Consider the following 15,843-nt stretch of genomic DNA (forward strand, 5'->3'; position numbering starts at 1 on the left):
ATAATGTACATAGTGTGCACAATGTAGCACAATGTGCGTAACGCACGTAACTCAACATAAGCGTAAAAAAATAAATTCCCCAAGCAAGAAAACTGGGGCAGAGGTTATGTTTTAAGTTCCAACAAAGGTTTGATTCCAAAAGTTGTAGCACATCACCCTTCAAGTTGTTTTCATTTTTTAGCCTTCCTTCAATCCCACACCAAAACCAACATCGACATCCAAAAGACCTCCCGATCAATGTTCGAGAGATGCCAAATCCGGCAAATAAGGCCGAGAATAATACACCGATCCCCAGCAAAGAAAAGGATCGTAAGACTGGGAATGAGTTGATAGTCAAAAGAATCCCCGGAAGAGAGGGTCGTATCTACAACACCCCGATTCCTCGAAAGAAATAAAATGAGAGAGTCTCATCGGTGAAAACCTTCGCAGGCACCGAGAGGCGATGTAAGATGAGGGATATGAAATGAGAGAGTCTTATTGGTGAAAACCTTCACAGGCACCATAAGGCGCCGGGAGATGAGAGAAAAGAGAGAGTCTCATTAGTGAAAACCCCTCGAAGGGCACTATGAGGCGACAAGACAGATCAGCAAAGCTACCACATTCGAAACGAAGTGAACACTCCTTTATCATCCCCAGCAAGTCAGACCATCGGGCGAATCGATTGATACAAATAGACTGGGTCGGGAATCTATGGTGCATGTCATGATCACGGGGACCAGTTGTGTCATCCAGATAAGTTCTTTTGATTGTCTCCTCCCACAAAATATTGGTTCAGAAAGATTTTCTCTTTTCCATATCTTTATTTCTTTTCCTAAAATGTGTCTTTAAAGGATTTGTCGAAGCTTACTACCAGAAACCGAAGGGGAATTCACCCAATGCAGGGTAATACAAACAGTCTTAAAGGCCGGCCCCAGGCAATGCAGGGATTGTGCTCGGAAATGTTGGAAGAAGTAAGCTCCAAAAGGGAGTGGTTTCGGGAGTTAGAAGCAGACTCCCACATCATGTGTTTTAAAAGAAAGCAGAAAAGGGGATAAATTGAAAACCAATCCCCAGCAGGCTAGAGACCCCCAACAGGCAACTTTGCCCGCCAACCAATTATGGGGACAAAGAGCAAGAAAAGGGGAAGAGAGAAAAATTGCTCGCCAGAAAGGCACCCTCTACCACCACGATTAAAACTGATTAAATCCTTTTGTCTGTTGCAGGAGAGCAAAGAATTGATGACGGCAACAAGATGCAATGCCATGGAAGTTACCAAAAACCGGGGCAGAAAATTTTCTGCCGATTGTCGAAAATTTTCTCGGAAGAACGGGGAAACAATTTCAATACATTTAAGTTCTAGGTCGCCCACCAGTATAATGCGGGAATACATTTAAGTTCTAGGTCGCCCACCAGTATAATGCGGGAATACATTTAAGTTCTAGGTCGCCCACCAGTATAATGCGGGAATACATTTAAGTTCTAGGTCGCCCACCAGTATAATGCGGGAACACATTTAAGTTCTAGGTCGCCCACCAGTATAATGCGGGAATACATTTAAGTTCTAGGTCGCCCACCAGTATAATGCGGGAATACATTTAAGTTCTAGGTCGCCCACCAGTAAAATGCGGGAATACTTTTAAGTTCTAGGTCGCCCACCAGTATAATGCGGGAATACATTTAAGTTCTAGGTCGCCCACCAGTATAATGCGGGAATACATTTAAGTTCTAGGTCGCCCACCAGTATAATGCGGGAATACATTTAAGTTCTAGGTCGCCCACCAGTATAATGCGGGAACACATTTAAGTTCTAGGTCGCCCACCAGTATAATGCGGGAATACATTTAAGTTCTAGGTCGCCCACCAGTAAAATGCGGGAATACTTTTAAGTTCTAGGTCGCCCACCAGTATAATGCGGGAATACATTTAAGTTCTAGGTCGCCCACCAGTATAATGCGGGAATACATTTAAGTTCTAGGTCGCCCACCAGTATAATGCGGGAATACATTTAAGTTCTAGGTCGCCCACCAGTATAATGCGGGAACACATTTAAGTTCTAGGTCGCCCACCAGTATAATGCGGGAATACATTTAAGTTCTAGGTCGCCCACCAGTAAAATGCGGGAATACATTTAAGTTCTAGGTCGCCCACCAGTAAAATGCGGGAATACATTTAAGTTCTAGGTCGCCCACCAGTAAAATGCGGGAATACTTTTAAGTTCTAGGTCGCCCACCAGTAAAATGCGGGAATACATTTAAGTTCTAGGTCGCCCACCAGTATAATGCGGGAATACATTTAAGTTCTAGGTCGCCCACCAGTATAATGCGGGAATACATTTAAGTTCTAGGTCGCCCACCAGTACAATGCGGGAATACTTTTAGCTCTAGAGTTTGGAATCAGTAGCCCCACCTGAAGACGGAAGGTTACAACAGAAAGCCCCAGGCAGGAAAAACAATAAAATCCGCAGCGCCAAGAAGCAGACAACGGCAGAGGCAAGTGTGCAATTCAAAAGGAAAAAGGAACGCGTCTCAAAAGAAGCAGTGTGGAAACATTGTAGCATGCCCAGCATGACGATGCTGATGAAGAAACATACCACTGAAGGAGCCATTGGAAGATTTAAAGAAGAAAGTCGTGTCCCCAGCGGATCAAGCAAAGTAATGTAAACTGGCATTCAAACGTCAGCAAAGGACCAGCATCATCTCCCAAAGTCACAAGATAAAGGCATCGGAGGAAAGTGGTAGCCGACAAGAAAGCAAGGCAACAAGAACAAGTTGAAGATGGATGAGATTTCAGGATCCTCAGTTTAGCTTAGCTTCTTGTTTTTCCTTTGAGCAATGTAATAGGGGGATCGGTTGAGCAGTAGCATCCTACAGCAGCATACAACAGCGCACAACGACAGCAAACACTACAGTCGCACGGTAGTCCCAGCTACCAAAATTTCCCGAACTACATTGACCTGATTCCTGTTCAGCCCAGGATATGTAGGAAACCTCTGAAGCAAAGGTTCGGTCAAATCTTTTTCAAAAAATGCTTCACACGGAGTATTCGGACGGGCAAAAATCGCTCGCTTTATCTTTGCGCGAAAACCCTTCGTGTCTTCGTGCAAAGAGGGGCAGCTGTAAGCACGTGATTTTTGCTTTACGAGCAATCGCTCCAAAAGAAAATAAAAATAGTGACAAATGATTTCACTGTACAATTTTCAATTTTTCGTAACGCGTGCTGCTAGTCATGTGCGGTTCTGTCCATTTTGCTATTTTTTAACATTATTAAACAAAATACAAAATGTGTATGTCATGGTAATTAGACCATAATTCGTTCAGTAAAAGAAACTTCAAAAAATATATATAGGGTGCGATTTAATCTATTTAAATATTTTGATAATTATGTTAGGTGTTAAATTAATGTTGGTTTGAACTTCATTTTATTTTTTTAAAAAAAAATTTAGAAAAAAAAGAAAGAAAAAAAAAGAGAAGAAAAGAATGAAGAAATCGGTTTGGGCCAAGAAAATAAACCAAAAAAGGCCCAAACCAATTCGAGCCGACCCAGTCCAAACCAGGCCTCAGGCAAACCCCCCCAAACGACGCCGTATAAAGGCGTTTGATCTGAGCCGTCCACCCAGGCCGATCTAACGACTCAGGACCTCTTTCAGCAACCCGTTTTCAAACCCGACCCAATAACCGGTCTGACCCAACCCCTCACTTAAACCAAACGACCCCGTTTAACTACAAAACGACCCCGTCTCATTTCTCAGCATCAGATCCAAGCCGTTGAGATCATATGATCCAACGGCTCAGATCTAAACCCCTAGACCATATATAAGCCTTCCCTTACACCCCACGCCCCCTATACCAACACCCCATCCCATCGTCCCCAAGCTCAAACCCGGACCTCCCATTAGAAACCCTAGCCGCCCCCATCTCCCTCGCCATTAAAGCCGGCGGCATGGACGCCGGTGACCACCTCCTGAACACCCTAAGACCCCATCACTCTCCTGAACATGGATCTACTATCCATTTGCCTCGAATCACCTTCCCTCGTCTCGAATCTTCGTTTGAAGATTTGAGTCGAACCCGGATCCATGCCAAATCATCCCATCTTCATACCAGACACTCCCTTGACCTTCCTCGTGACCAAACCAAACTTGGTTTGGTCCGAATCTACCCACAACTCCCAAAAATCCAGATCTGGAAATCCAGACTTTTGAAACACATGCACCTGGGGAACCCGGCCAGTTTTGACATGGGTTTGAGGTCTAATAGACCTTAATCAAGGTGTTCTCGTGTGAGAACACCCTGATTAAAGTTTGTTCGGCCTCAGAAGGTCGACGTTGAATCAAGTTTGGGTCTGTTTGATTTAAACATTTTCGGTAAGTTTTCCTTTCTTTTGTGTTAGTTTTGATTAAGTGGTCAGCATGTTTCGTTGTGTTTGTTTGTTATTTTTGTTATCCGGATTTCTTTCTTCTCTGTAAAGGCCTTTTTATTTGGTCGATTGTGTTCTGTGTATGACTCTGAATGTACTCTGTGATAAACATGATCGTCGATTAGTTTAATCGTCATTTAAGTTGACTCATATAGGCCCCAGTAATTGAACAAAAATTGTCGGATGCCCTTTTGGTCCCTAAATGTATTGTTTATGTGAGCGATCGATTATTACCTGCTATAATTAGTATAGTCGACTCGATAAATGTCGTCGATTAATTTTCTATAACTAATGAACCGAATGAGCTAATAATGTCGCATGACTAATTGAGCTTTGCCACTGACTGTATGACCCAGGATTGTTTGAAATGGATCGTTTGCACTGTAAAACTGACTGAAAAGGTACAGCCCAGGCAGTCTTAAGTTCGAACTTTCATCAGATAAAAAATGCCCTGATGCTGCAATAGTCAGGGGCAGTAATAATCAAGGTTGACAGGGGTATTCTGGGGTGTTAAAAAGAACAGAAGTAATTAGTTTAAGTGAGCTGACAAATGGGGTACTAAATTAGGATTAAACTAATGCCAATGGGGGGACAAGACATAAGAGTATGGGGTTTAAAATAAATAAATAAAACGAGCCCATAACTCTTGATTAAACAAAGATCAGGCGTGGGGAACAAAGGGGCTGGCACCAAGGATGCTTAGGCATGGGCTTAAAGGGTATGGGCATTCTGCCAATTGGCAGGCAGGGCAGCTCAGCTGTACTGGTGCATTTGGCCTATAAATAGGCCATTTGATAACTTAAACGAGGCTGGACTTTTAGTCTTCAGAAGAAAAAAAGAGAGAAAAGGCTGGAATTTTTAGTTTGAAAGCTGAAACTTTTAGTCTAAAAAGTTTTACTGAGTTTAAAGAAAGCTGAATAACATAAGTTAGTTTCCAAATAGATTGTAACCAAACACTGCCTGAAAGTTGTATAAGAGTGCATATTGGTCAAGCTGTCTTGGCCAAGTTCTGTTGCTTGCATTGACTGAGTTGTTTGTGGTTGTTGAATTGGTGGTTTTGCTGCATCTGAACCCTCAGTTATTGCTGCTATTTCTTTACTTTTTTCCGGGACTACTGGCTTGGCACTCGGCTATTTGTTAGTCTTTGTATTCTGGGAGATCACTGTTGGTTGTCTGTGGCTGTGGAAGACACTTGGTTCAGTTGGTTGTTGCTGTGTTTGTTGTGTATCTGTTTGTTGCTGTGTTTACTGCATACTGCCTAGCTGACCATTCCTTCCTTCTTTGTCCTCCATACCAGGTACACAATTAATACCACAAATGTAACTGAAAGTTTGAGCATGAATGCAAAAGAGAGGACCTGCAGATTGTTTTTTTATATATGTACATGAACTGTTACTCTAAATGTCATGAAATAAGTTACATTTTTGTTTGGACAATAGAAGCAGCCTACATACTAAGTATATCAATGTAGGTTAACGAATGCTAGCCTTGTATGTATACTGCTAGGTGAGAATATGCCCAGTGTAATAAGTTGTATTTCAGACTTAGTCTGATGGTATAGTATATTCTCTAATGTAGGCCAAATAGGAAAGCTATCCGTTTTAGTTAAAGTTCTTTCTCCTTCTGCCATATTGTCCCATAAATTGATAAACTCATTTCACAAAATAAAGAATCAGTTCAGGGCCTCAACCTCATGAAGGTCGAGCCCAAATCGAAGCAAACCAAGTAGGCTCGCGTAGAACAGGCAGAGGCCCAGGTCTGGCCTATCACGCATGGGCTGGATTTGGGCCTAGAATTGTTTGTTCGGCTGACTGCACATACAGCCCCATTTCTGAATTTTTTTTTTAGCTTTTCTGAATGTCATTACAAATAGCTTGCAAGCATTTAATTAATTAGGACTATATACTGTTTTCAATCGATAAGGACAAACGCGATAAGAAACGTAGTTGCTATAGGATAACCTTTTAAAATAAGAACGAGATGAGCCTCGATGAAAATAAACACAACGTGCAAATGCGGGGCCCTTGTTAAATGTATATTGTTGGAGCATTTAGTTTCCAGGATGGGTTGCTTAGCAAATCTCACAACCCTCCCTAAATAACAACACGTTAGTCTCTTTAGGATACGCTTTAATAAACCTTACCTTCTTAAACTCGGGTGCACATTTATGTGACCCAAATCCAAATCTCGACGGATTCGAAATGTATTTCTAATCACGGGTACATTGACTGTGACGTGGTTCGAGATGCGTGTCCATGACGTTGCAAATTCATTTAAAAAAAAATATATAAGAATGAAATGAGCCTCGCCAAATAAAAATACAAATTGCGGGGCCCTCAGTAAATATTTGCTTTAAAAATTATTTGGACTTCGGGATGGACCGTTTAGTAAAATTCCACGGTCTTACCCAAAATAAATACGCTAGTCGCTTTAGGCGCGCCTTTAATAATTTAATTTCCTTAAACTCGGGTGCACATTGATGTGACCCAAATCCAAATCTCAACGGAGTCAAAGTGTGTCGACGACCACGGGTACATTGATTGTAACGTGGTTCGAGATATATTTTATAACGTTGCAATTCTTGACAAAAATAACAGTAAATGATAAAAGCGTTTGAAAGATAAAATTTGCACATAAGTTCATATTGTATTTAAAATCAGATAAATAAGCCAAATATAACAGTTGAGCGACCGTGCTAGAACCACGGAACTCGGGAATGCCTAACACCTTCTCCCGGGTTAACAGAATTCCTTATCCGGATTTCTGGTACGCAGACTGTAATATAGAGTCATTCTTTTCCTCGATTCGGGATTAAAATTGGTGACTTGGGACACCCTAAATCTCCCAAGTGGCGACTCTGAAATAAATAAACCAATCCCGTTTCGATTGTCCTTTAATTGGAAAAAACTCCCCTGCGCCCCCGCGGGCGCGGAAAAAGGAGGTGTGACAACAACTAGAAACAATGGAGGGAAAACTGCTATAGAATAACTAGAATGTTGTCAACCTTAAATACTTCCACTTCTAAAAAAGGACGCTGCACGAGTCGTACTCTTTTTCCCTCACCCGAATTTTGTCCCAATTAGGTTTTCCCGGAGAGGTTTTTAATGAGGCGACGAGGGGGATGTCTCGGAGTTTAAAGTATAATTCATTGCCCCGCCTGTCGATGATGTCTCCAGGCCGAATGATGAAGGGACTAGATACAAGGAAACTTCTCCAATGTGTATGAAACTGACATGTACAATACTCCAATAAATGAAATAAAGCAACATTTTACTCAACATTTCACTCTTCTCGATCTCCGTTTAAAAAAAAGAGTTCGACTTCGTTTGAACCACAACGGGTTAGCATTTCGACCAGCTCGAAATAACACCCTTATGGCCAAGGGCCATCGCTAAAAATAAGAGTTCGACCTCGTTCGAACCACAACAGGTTAACATTTCGACCAGCTCAAAATAACACCCCTATGGCCAAGGTCATCGTCAAAAAGAAAAGTTCGACCTCGTTCGAACCACAACGGGTTAACATGTTGACCAGCTCGAAATAACACCCCTATGGCCAAGGGCTATCGCAAAAAGAAGATTTCGACCTCGTTCGAACCACAAAGGGTTAACATTTCGACCAGCTCGAAATAACACACCTATGACCGAGGGCCATCGCCAAAAAGAAGAGCTCGACCTCGTTCGAACCACAACGGGTTAACATTTCAACCAGCTCAAAATAACACCCCTACAGCCAAGGGCCATCGCCAAAAAAAAGAGTTCAACCTCGTTCGAACCACAACGGGTTAACATTTTGACCATCTCGAAATAATACCCCTATGGATAAGGCTATCGCAAAAGAAAAGAGTTCAACCTCGCTCGAACTGCGACGGGTTAACATTTCGATATTAGCTCGAAATAACACCCCTACGGCTAAGGCCATCACCAAAGAAGAGAGTTTGACCTCGCTCGAACCGCGACGGGTTAACATTTTGCATTAGCTCAAAATAACACCCCTAAGGATAAGGTCATCGCCAAAGAAAAGAATTCGACCTTGCTAGAAATGCAACGGGTTAACATTTTAACATTTACTCGAAATCACACCCTTACGGCAAAGGCCATCGCCAAAGGCAAGAGTTTGACCTTGCTCGAAACGCAATTGGTTAATGTTTTGACATTAACTCGAAATAACACCTTTGCGGTAAAGGCTGTAGCCAAATAAAGAGCTGGACCTTGCTCAAATCATTTAATAGTCGATGTCACATAGATTACTTGACATCCGACGTCGCCCGGATTACGATAAAATATCTCACAAGGCTGGGCAGTCCAGGGCCCCCTTGCAACAAAAAAACACACAACGAGAAAACAGTTCAGAGGTATGCCACAAAAAGTAATTGCTCCATTACAACTGATATATTACAAAAGTTTTTTACAAAGGGCTCAAGGACACCCCCACAAAATAGCAAACCAAAAATAAATACAACCAAGTCCTACTCCATATCATCCCACGTGGCATACTCCTCAATGTACCAAGAATTGGAGGCGAGCTTGTCCGCATCGTCATAGTCAACATTGTCTTTGCCAGGCGTGTCGGGGTTGTAACCACACGCCTCACGAGCGGCACGTGCTTTAATATGCACCTCTCAAGGTTCTACCTCAGACACTTTCTCATCGGCACAAAGAGACTTATACACGTCAAGTTGAGCTTCGGCATAAACCCACAACTCATATTAATCCCGTGGCACGACATGGTCGGCTGAAGCATGAGACGTAAAGGGTTGCAACTGCCGTCACATAACCTCCGCTTTTAAAGCGACAACTTTTTTATTTAACACAGACAACTCCGCTTCCAGATCTCGGATACATCCCTCAAAGCTCGTTGTCTCAAACGCCTCCACCTCTGCCTCCTTGTCCCGCTCTGATATACAAACACGAAGGGCATCTTGCAAAGCCACTACCTATGAGATGGCAGCCGCCCTATCCCTTTCAGTATGGGTCAATCCATAAGCCTTAAAGCTCAGCTCACCCCTAAGGTCGATAACCTCCGCCTCCCTCTTGTCAAGCTCAGCCATTAAGACGACATTCTACATTTGAAGGTCGGCGTTCTCAGCCATCACCCCCTTACTCATATCGAGTTTATCTTCTTTGGCCTTAAAAGCCGCCTTAAGTTCACTGCATCGGGCAATGGCCTTCACTAAGTCTTCGTCCCACTCCTTCAACTCTTCGATTTTCTGTGCCAACTATTTCTCCTTCTGCTTGAGTCCATCACGGAACAACTGAAAATAGATGTCCTGACTGAAAAGGTCGACCAATGCATGATGTTTGGTATGGTATTCCTTATATTTGGAGGCCACTCTCCCAAAAATTGCCGTACTCTACCTATCCTTCCGATCGTGCTCAGCCTCCTTGATAAGGGTCTAGTATGCAAAGCAAATACAAAACAAAGAAGGGGTTAAGTATAGAAAAACAAACCCATAAACAAAGAGAAGAGATAAGCGCTTACCCGCAGAGTCATACCAAAAATGCTCCGCGACAGATCTACATCGATCATTGCCTTAAGCACCGCGCTCTGGGAAGCAGCACATAAAGGGGCAAACGCCGATGCTTCCTGTTCGCAATTTGCCAATAAATCATAGTCCACTTAAGGACCTTCCATCCTCACCTCTACGTGAGTATGCCGCTCCAAATAAGCTCGCACATATTCTGGTTCGATATCTGAACCTAAACTGTCGTCCTCGACATGCTCAATCCCGCCTCCTCCGACGACAGACGATATGCCACCCTCGACAGATCATACAGATCCCCCTTGATATATTCCTTCGGTCATGGGGGAACTCCTTGCCAAAATAGCGTCCGCCATAAGAACTACACAAGTGCCTGACCTAGGCAAAGATGCCGCCCCCGCAACATCAGTTCTGTTCTTTCCAGTATCGGAGGCGACGACCTTCCCAAACTCTAACCTCCTCGTCTTCCTCGACTGTGATTCATCCCCGTTAGATGGATCATCCATGAGGTGATAGATGGGTTTAGAGGAGATCTCTTCCCGTACAACGATGTCATGGAAAGAGTCTCTAGCTGGTACAGATTGAGCACGGCCTCCTCGAACAGACTCGGCCAGGGAAAACTGCATCCTTGCTGACGCGATGGCCTGGAGAAATGCTGGGAGTAGAGCCTTCTTCTTGGAAGCCTTACAACATATCATCACGAAGAGGTCGTATCAATAAACGACAACAAACAGCCAAAGGTTAAAGCAAAAGGAACACATACCAGATGGAATTTTCGGCCCAAAGCGTTTAAGGAAAGTAGGCCAATCTCGAGTCCCCGCCACATAATCAAGTACGCGAGCTACCCAGTCTTCGATACCGGCAATGGGACGGGGTGTACGCCTCATAGCTACATGGGAAAGTTACAAATAAGTACAAAATTGGAAAGAACAAAAGTAAACAACGAGTACTAACACCTACGGTTACAATTCCACCGCTCTGGGAATCCAGCTGGGTCTGACACCAAGTGCTCGGTTATAATGAAGAAGTATTTGTGCCAAAATTTGCGGCTTGCCCAGTCGTCCATTCCGACCACCAGCCCCCTGGTCCCACGATGCCTCAAGTGTATCATATTGCCCCTGTGAAAACTCGGGGAAAACAAAGGTAAAAGGTGATGAAGGCCAACTTCACACCCCGCCAACTCTGCATACTTCGTCAATATTGGAAAAATCTTATACATATACGGAGATAGCTGCGCTGTGCAGACCTCGTAAAACCAACATAATTCCTTCGCCAACGGAACAAGAGGGGGTTTTGGCCGATTACAAAGGGATATACGTAAAAAGCATAATATTCCGGTCTATGGACCTCCATAAGGTCCCTCCTAGACGGAACCATCTCAACATGGGGAGAAATGTTGTACGTAGACCGAAGGTCATCTATATGAGCCTGCTTAGCCTTAGAAACCACCGGGACGGGGGAAGAGGCAGGTTCTTTGTGAAAATCATTCTGGGACATAGGTTTTCCCGGGAGTATCTCCTCCACGGTGGGAAAGTTATCCCCTCCTCCACCGCCATATCCTCACCACCAGAAGGAGATACCATGGATAATAGGGTGGAATCAGAAATTTCTTCTTGTGACCGACGCGTTCTAGGCATCTTGATGGCAGAAGGTATGACGGTAAAACGCAAAACAAAGAATGATGAACGGAAAAGATGAGAAGAAGAATTACAAAAACAGAATTGAAGACCCAAGAAGAGATGACCAAAGAAGACAATACATATACAAGAAAGGAAATTGCTAAAAGTTCTTGAAAAAACAAAACCTTTACCTATTTATAGGGTTGGGTGGTGCTAGAATCGAAGCGGAGGGCTGCCAATGGCACCAAAACCAAAGCGACAAGCAATCAGTCTCTACCTTGGGAAGATGCATAATGATGGCGCACGTAGGAGTGATGTCATTTCCCAATATGCTACACCATCCAGGATACTGTGGAACGCACCACTCATTCTTTCTTGGTCAAACCGGTGTAATTCAATAGCCAAATTTCTCCGCGAGTATAGGCGATGTCCGCTTATCGAGGACGTATATGGCCACGACCTCAACAAGTGGAGGGACTAACTATATGGGTCCAAATTTGGCAACTATGATAGTTACCGAATAGGATGAGGAACGAGGTTATCATGATGCAATGTCTGATGGTTGCAGTTATTAAAGACGACAACCAAAAGCGATCAGTCGAGACAAGATGTCAACGGTAGTGTAAACTTAGTAGAAAACAGTAAGAATATACTTTTCGAATATTCTTTATGTAGTACTTTTTAGCGTTTCTTGGAAGATTGACTTTTATAAATAGGAAGAGTTAGTAAAGAAAAGGGGGATCCGGGAAAAGAGACAAAAGAACACTTTGTGAAAGAACTTATAAGAGTGGCCTGATTCATTGATTGCATAACTCAAAGTGTACATTATTGTTCTATACTGACAAGATCCGAGAAATCCTCAACCATCTGATATCTCCTTCTTTTCTACCCTATTGTCAGGGGAAGAGGCTTCCCAAAAGATCACAATAATTGAGTAATAACTTCCTTATATTACATTAGCCATATTTATCTATATCCATTGCACATTGATATTGTAGCATTCATGAGCACCTAATCGGCTCAACATATTAGCTAATGTCTTTCATCTTGCCTACATCATTTATTAAATGATCTAGATTTTATTATCTTTAACTAAGATTTACCACGCCTTCGAAGTAACCTTAGGTGAATTCCTCGGTTTTTTTATATCACAGAGAGGCATCGAGGTCAATACAGACCAAATCAAAGCCATCGAAGGAATACACGAAATAATGACCAGCAAAAAACAGGTGCAAAAATTGACGGGCTGGATAGCCGCCCTGTCAAGGTTTATCTCACTGTCATTCGACAAATGCCATAAATTTTTTAACGTGCTGAGGAAAGACAATGAGCTCCAGTAAAATTCAGATTGCATCGAGGCCCTGTGAAAACTAAAAGCGTACTTATCCTCACCGCCATTACTCGCTAAAGCGGACCCCGGTGAATGCCTTCTGATCTACTTGGCCATCTTATAGGTTGCAGTGAGTGCAGTTTTGGTCCGCAAAAACAAAGGTACACAATCCACGATTTATTATATTAGCAAAACCTTGATTGACGCTGAAATGAGGCATCCTCACCTCGAGAAACTGGCTCTAGCATTGGTCATAGCTTCACGAAAGCTTAGACCATATTTTCAATGTCACCCCATATCGGTGGTGATGACTTTTCCCCTTAGAAACATCTTACATAAGCCCGAGCTATCGGGAAGATTGGCCAAATGGGCCATAGAATTAAGCGAACATGATATCACTAATAAGTTGCGAACAACAATAAAATCGCAGGTACTTGCTGACTTCGTCACCGAATTTAGTGCCGGAATATTGTCCGAGGTCGAGTAGGAAGCGCTTTACACCTCCCCTAGGCAACCCGACCTCTGGGTCCTCTACACCGACGACTCATCTAATGCGTCAGGATCTGGACTGGGACTCATACTTGAAGTCCCTAAAGGCGAAGTAATTCGTCAGTCCATACGGTGCCCCGATATGACTAACAATGAGGACGAGTATGAGGTCGTAATCACAGGATTGAAACTGGCCCTCAAATATGGTGCACGACGAGTCGTCCTCAGGTGCGACTCACAACTCGTTATCAATCAAGTTACTGGGACTTTCCAAATCAAGGAACAAATGCTACAGAAATACCGTGCAGAAATCGATAAGCTACTGCCAGAATTCGATGAGTGTCGACTGATCAGATACCGCAGTTGCAAAACATCGCAGTAGATGGCCTCGCCATACTAGCAACAGCAACCAAAAATATCACCAAGGAGAACATGGTCACCCTCCTCCACTCGTCAATAGACCAAGTAGAGGTACATTCTATAAATTTAACTTGGGTTTGGCACAACAATATCATGACATATTTGTAGGAAGTAACACTCCCGCAAGACAAAAAGGAAGCTAAAAAGCTTCGAATACAGGCAGCCAGGTACAGACTCATAAACAACTATCTTTACAAAGGATACTCGGCGACCCTTTGGCTAAATGCCTAGGACCAAATCAAACAAGGTGTGTGCTCGAAGAAATACACGAAGGTCACTGCGGTGCTCATACAAGCAACCGGGCCCTCGTCAGATGCCTCATTTGGGCAGGATACTACTGGCCCACTATGAAAAAAGAAGCAGCGGATTACGTCAAAAAATGTGAGCAATGCCAAAAGTACGCACCGATGATACACCAAGTGGGCGAACTCCTGCACTCCGTTACTTCGCCATGGTCGTTCATCAAATGGGGAATGGACATCGTCAGACCCCTCCATACGGGTCGAGGTAAGATACACTTCCTTTTAGTTTTAACTGACTACTTTTCCAAATGGGTGGAAGCAGGTGCATTCGCCTAAATACGCGAACAGGAAGTCATCACCTTCATATAGAAAAATATCATATGCCGTTTCGGCATCCCCAAAGAAATCAGTTGCGACACTATACCTCAGTTTGTTGAAAAAAAAACGACCAAGTTCTTTGACAAATGGCACATCAAGCAAATACTCTCCATGCCATATCATCCAGCTAGCAACGAGCAGGCAGAATCCTCCAACAAAACAATACTGAATATACTAAAGAAGAAGCTCGAGGATGCCAAAGGGTTGTGGCCGGAATCGCTACCGGAGGTATTATGGGCCTACCACACCACGCCAAAGACTAGCACAGGCGAAACGCCATATTCATTAGTCTATAGAACTAACGCCGTTATACCCGTTGAAGTCGGAGAACCTAGCCTAAGATACTCCAATGAAAGTGGACCAAATAACGACGAAAACAGAATACAGGACCTCGACGATGTAGAGGAACGGAGAGATATGGATTATGTAAGGATGGTAGCCCAAAAACAACAAGCGGAAAGGTACTAAAACAAGAAAGCCAAAATACGTCCGCTCAAAGTGGGAGACTACGTCCTCAAGGCCAAAATACAAGCGACTAAAGACCCAAAAGAAGGAAAATTGGGAACCAACTGGGACGGGCCATATAAAATTACAGCGGCGGCAAGCAAAGGGGCATTCCCACTAGAAACAATGGAGGGAAAACTGCTATAGAATAACTGGAATGTCGTCAACCTCAAATACTTCCACTTTTGAAAAAGGACGTTGCACGAGTCGTACTCTTTTTCCCTCACCCGAATTTTGTCCCAATTAGGTTTTCCCGGAGAGGTTTTTAATGAGGCGACGAGGGGGATGTCTCGGAGTTTAAAGTATAATTCATTGCCCCGCCTGCCGATGATGTCTCCAGGCCGAATGATGAAGGGACTAGATACAAGGAAACTTCTCCAATGTTTATGAAACTGACATGTACAATACTCCAATAAATGAAATAAAGCAACATTTTACTCAACATTTCACTTTCCTTGATCTTTGTTTAAAAAAAAGAGTTCGACCTCGTTCGAACCACAACGGGTTAGCATTTCGACCAGCTCGAAATAACACCCTTATGGCCAAAGGCCATCGCCAAAAAGAAGAGTTCGACCTCGTTCGAACCACAATGGGTTAACATTTCGGCCAGCTCAAAATAACACCTTTATGGCCAAGGGCCATCGCTAAAAAGAAGAGTTCGACCTCGTTCGAACCACAATGGGTTAACATTTCGACCAGCTCAAAATAACACCCTTATGGCCAAGGGCCATCCCCAAAAAGAAGAGTTCGACCTCGTTCAAACCACAACGGGTTAACATTTCGACCAGCTCAAAATAACACCCCTATGGCAAAGGGTCATCGCCAAAAAGAAAAGTTCGACCTCGTTCGAACCACAACGGGTTAACATTTTGACCAGCTCGAAATAACACCCCTACGGCCAAGGGACATCGCCAAAAAGAAGAGCTCGACCTCGTTCGAACCACAATGGGTTAGCATTTTAACCAGCTCGAAATAATACCCCTA

This window comes from Nicotiana sylvestris, chromosome 11 (assembly GCF_000393655.2).
Source record: "Nicotiana sylvestris chromosome 11, ASM39365v2, whole genome shotgun sequence".
Lineage (NCBI taxonomy): Eukaryota > Viridiplantae > Streptophyta > Magnoliopsida > Solanales > Solanaceae > Nicotiana > Nicotiana sylvestris.